Here is a 5712-nt window from a genome sequence, read left to right as displayed (position 1 = left end):
CACCTTTATTCTATGTTTTTCTCCCCTAAATTTAATATCCACAGGCAAAATAGGATAATTCACCACTTCCCCATGTACACACCGAACCCTAACCATGCAGCTACTATCCAATGCCCTCGGATAAATCAGGCTTTGATGGATGGAGGATTGGTTACATCCTGAATCCACCAAAGCCTGATATGTACCCCCCCTGATACTTGATTGACAGACACCTATCAATAAAATGCCCTGGGTCCCCGCAGTGCCAACAGGCCGGCCCAGACTTTACCGCCACCCTGGCGGCAGGAAGTAGGTCAAGCGATTGGCGAGGAGAGAGCGGAGAGGGCGTGGCCTGGGGAAAGGATCCCGTGGGCGAACTCCCACCCCTGGGAGGAGCCCTGGGCCCTGCTGCTGGTTCGGCCCCGTATCCCGTCCTCCACCTCGGGCTAGCTTTGGCGGAAGCCCTCCACGGGACCTGGGGAGAGGGACAGATTTAGGGAGAGAGAGGGGAGGGGAGGAGAGAGAGGGAAAGAGAGAAGCAAATGGTAAGGGGTCGCCGACCCCTGGACACGCCACCATTTGGTCTTCCGCCAGCTGGATGGCCTGGTTCAGCGACGTCGGGCGGTGGCACTGGACCCACTGCACAGTCTTCCTCGGCAGCTTGGCCACGAACTGCTCGAGTACCACACGATCGATCACGTCCTCGACGTCGCTACTGTCGGCCATCAACCACAGGAGTCACGGAGCTGCTGTGCCATCACGAAGGGCCGGCCGGACTATTCCAGGGTCAGAGTCCTGAACCTCTGGCGATGTTGCTCCGGGGTCCGACCGACCCGCTGGAGGATGGCACGCTTGAGGTCCTGGTAGGCCAGGAGGTTTTGGACTGGCAGTTGGTGAGCGGCTACCTGCGCCCCCCAGGACAGCAGGGGATTGAGCCGCAGGGGCCAGTCCGCGGGGGGAAACCCTCGAGCCTCTGCCGACTTCTCGAACAGGTCCAGGAAGGCCTCCGGATCATCTTGAGGCCCCATCTTGTTGAGCGGCAGAGGAGATGTATTGTCTTTGAACGAGGGGGTGGCCCGGACCTCTCCAGAACAGCTCGCGGTCTTCATGCTGGGCCTGGAGGAGCGCCTCAAAGCATTTGTCCTGCTCCTCCTTGATCACCAGCATGTGTTGGTGTTGCACCTGATGAAGACCGGCGAGCGACTGGATGATGTCCGCAAATGGCTTACCTGACGGAGATTGCATGGCGGCGATGCTCTTCTTCCTTCCCGGGTTTCGGCACCAGTGTAACAAGGTTCGACACAGTCTTAATAGGAAGGAAGAAGGCAGGGGTCGGCTTGTTGCTGGGACGCTCGTTTATTCAATAAAACAAATCACGATGCCCTCTTGGCATAATCAGCAAAATATTGCTCAAACACAGTCAATAACTTCAATTTCACTGTTGAGGCTTCCCAGTGCAGTACGAGGTCCCAACGTGTCTCTCTCTCTCTCTCTCTCTGCGGTGACTCGGCTTATATCCAGTCTCTTTACGCCAATTACTGCAATCAAACACACGTGTTCGTTATTTGCACTTGCCCTACTTATGCCTCGCTCTGCTCCTCCCGTCTCTCTCCCGTTGCAGATTCCGCTAAACCACGCCCCCCTCGCCACAGGCATGTAACTGCTTATTTTATATACAGGTCTTTCTAAGTAAAATTAGAATGTTGTGGAAAAGTTCATTTATTTCAGTAATTCAACTCAAATTGTGAAACTTGTGTATTAAATGAATTCAGTGCACACAGACTGAAGTACTTTAAGTCTTTGGTTCTTTTAATTTTGATTATTTTGGATCACATTTAACAAACCCACCAATTCACTTTCTCAACAAATTAGAATTTGGTGACATGCCAATCAACTAATCAACTCAAAACACATGCAAAGGTTTCCTGAGCCTTCAGAACGATCTCTCAGTTTGGTTTATTAGGCAACACAATCATAGGGAGTACTGCTGATCTGACAGTTGTCCAGAAGACAATCATTGACACCCTTCACAAAGAGGGTAAGCCACAAACATTCATTGCCAAAGAAGCTGTCTGTTCAGAGAGTACTCCTGCCACACTACCAAAAGCACCGAAAGTTGGCTAAGTGACCATGGTGTTGGTGTGCTTGACTGGTCAGCAAACTCACCAAACCTGCACCCCATAAAGAATCAATATTAATGCAGGCCTGTGTTGCATGCCAAGTGGGCAAGTCTTGGGATGCTCCACAGTATAGTTAAAAAAAACATTCTCCTCTGGTCGGTTCTGATCTGCTCCCAGCCTGTAGGCAGAGTTGAAGAAGCTGAGTCATTATAGATGTAACACAAGAAGATCCTAATTTGATTCCATGTGAACCACATCCCATCATGCATCTCAGCTCAGCATGAGCCCCTTGGTGTTCAGCATGCAACAGAAGCTTAGTTTAAAATGTTACCAATTTAAAGATAAACAAAAAGAAAACTCTCTTCTAAATCAAGATGATCAGTCTAGTTCAAATATCTATCAGAACATAACAGACTTTTTATTTCAAATTAATGATCCCCCCCCCCACCCCCCCCCCCCACACACACACACAGTTTTCATAACTTCAGTGGCAAAGTGCTTCCCAGGCTGGACCTAATGGTGCCTAGGAGCCATAAGGAAAAAATAGATACTCTGAAAACCTGGCACAGGGCTGCAGCATCTCTTGAGGAAGCTGCCAATTTTTAAGAGAATAACATGTCTCTGTGATTGAAATTCTCAGTCTGTAAATCGTTTGAAGGTGCATTTGCAGGTAGTGAAAGGGAATAACGTTTACCTCAATAAACTCTTAATTTGCTGATTATTAATAGTAGTTGTTACAGTAAATTTGGTGTGGGGTCAGATTAAGGGAATCTAAAATATGGTAATGCAGAATAAGACATTAATATGTGCTTTATAAGTACTAATAAACAGCCAATATGCTCGTTATATGCATGCTAATATAAAAATAAACTAGTGAGTATTCATCTCGAAACTAAAGTGTTACCCGAAGATCAAACCAGCAACCAGTAATCTGGCTTGGGTCTTCACCACTACACTTCACCACTACAAGGAGACGGCAAACTAATTTTATGGCACCAATTTATGTTTCTGCTAGTGGCTTCACAACATACATAATGAAATGCAAAATACATTACCAAGAATCAAGTAACTAGACATTCATAAGTAATAATTAAAACTTAACTTCTGTAATTTAATTGTGTACAAAAGATCAAACGGAAATTGAAAAGTTGCGATTTTCTAGGCCAATATGGCTATGTACTTGTATCAATGATTCCAGGTTTCCTAATAGAATTCATTTTATTCTGTTTTATTCTATTTCCTAAACCCAAACAAAACTGAGCAAAATGTCCCAATCCCACTGAAGACAAAAACATTAGTTTTCTGGTTGTCATACTCGCATTTAGTTACAATTTTCATCTACTCAAGCAGAATGTCTTGTGCTCTAGCAGTGTATCTCTGGCTAAAACTAACTAACATTAAAGTTAGTGAGTCCATAAAAAAAATTAAAACAAACTAAATAGCGGACTGAAGGTTTACATTTCACAATTTCTTCATATTAAAATGGATAAATGTAAATACATTTAATTGTACCCTTTGATACATGAACAGTGTTGATCTGGGATGTTGTTATCTGAGATCATGTGACGGTAATGAGGCTTCTCCCACTTGCATTGTGACCTGTTAACCCATGCTTCCAAATGAATACCTACAATATTAATTTTTTGGTCTGAATGAAAATGCAAATTCATTCTTTGCCTCTAGATCCAGCTTTTGGAGTGTAAATATAGTAAATATATGGTAATGCTGTACACAAAGCAGCACTGTGCTCACAAACGCTGCTTTATCAGGCATTACATGTGAGACGAAATAAAAAAGAAATGAGACCAATCGAGCAAAATCATGCAAAATTAGCATCACACAAAAGGAGGGGTTTGGAAAAATGTATCGTTGAGGGAATCGCTTGGGAGCCGTGAAACAAGTGAGGTAAAAATAAATGCATATTATAAGACAATGGAAGTGTTTTTTGACCTTGCATGCATGTTAACCTGTTGTTGGGCACTCCCAAAACCAAAATATTGATCCTTCATTACCCATAATGGAGCATTTTAAGTCCCACTTAAATGGTGGTCCTTCTGTGTCTAAATCTTTCAAAAAAGATATAGGGACAAGGTTTTCACACTGAGTTGTTATTGTAAAACAGTTATCAACTCTTTCGTTTGTTTGTACAAGTTTGCAACTGTAACTAAGGGGGGCGGGGCTTACTGATAGGTCAATTGCATTCAAGAGATCAACAGATATGTCTGTGATTGGCTACATTGCTCAACACAATGCAAAAAAACTGAGAAACCTTTTGACACTCTCCAGAGCGCAGACACTAGATAGTTTTCCAGGTCAGTTTTGCCAGTATGATAGTGAATAGAAAAGCCTTTCTGTGGGTGCCTAGCCATTTGGCACCTATTCATTCCATCACTACCAAAAATGATGCAATCAAAAATATTGCATTTGAAAATGTATTTTGAAATCATCACAGCCGTGACCTCATTGTCCCTGGCTGAAGGACCCTCTCGATCATGGTGCATCTTCTAGCACTGTCCTGTAATTGTTTCGGTATAAATTGTTTGCACACTTAACATCAATAAAATGATCATAGTAAATGCACCTGCAAATTTGTGCAAACAGTTTTAGAATTCAGAAAGTGTGTTAGGTCACTGCATTTACACTGTGTACATAAAGCTTAGCAAAGTACACATGGTCAATCAATAGCACACTAACATGCCCCAGACGTCCAACATTTCAAAAAGTCAAGGTTGTTTCATAACCAATTCATGTCGGGCTCGTAAATGTTCCATATTTCCATCTTTCCTCACCAATGGCTTTACAGTATGCAGCCCATCACCATAATGATAACCTGAAGGTCCTGAAAGGGCTGAAGCAAAGATAAGGATGCGCTACAGATAAGCATATTTACTTATCCAAATTTGACACACCCATCAAAATCCTATACGATTGACTAGAGATAAACCATATCACGTCTGATCTGTAAACGTGATAACATATCAAAACGATCAGATATCATTTATCTACAGTAACTCCTATAAACCCTGTGCATTTTATTTGAACTCACTAATGAGTGCTAAATCTGCAGACTAGGCACATTTTGGAATAGAGAGTGATTAACTCTCTTGTTTTTTTTTATTTATGCTTTTCAAAATCTGTTCATTCAAAGCAGCTTTTCAGAAATTAATGACTTAAAGTCCTCAACCAAAGGGAAACATTGACAAGGAGAAACCTTGATAGGAGCCCACCCTCCTGTGGTGTTCACAAGCTCTATAATTGCTGAACATGATCTAGTTAGTAATACATTGTGTTGTTAATAAGTTGATTTGAATTTGCTATGCTCTTTTATTGCGTAAACTCTCAACGCAGACGCATCGATAATTATGTAATGATTCTAAAGCGACTAAATTTTGAGATTTTGATGAGCAACCATAAACAGATCTGTAGATCTGTACCGGCCATTGATAAAAGAAAGCATGACGCATTTTAAGGTATATTGCCTTTATGACGCAAGTTAGTAATTATTTTGCAAAAATGAAAGTCGGTTATTATAGAGTGAAAAAAAATGGACTAGGAGTGGATTCAAGGTCGTATAACAACATGTGTTGTAAAAGAGTAAAGTGAGCTATACCCA

This window comes from Carassius auratus, chromosome 28 (genome assembly GCF_003368295.1).
Source record: "Carassius auratus strain Wakin chromosome 28, ASM336829v1, whole genome shotgun sequence".
Lineage (NCBI taxonomy): Eukaryota > Metazoa > Chordata > Actinopteri > Cypriniformes > Cyprinidae > Carassius > Carassius auratus.
This window is presented reverse-complemented; position numbering follows the sequence as displayed.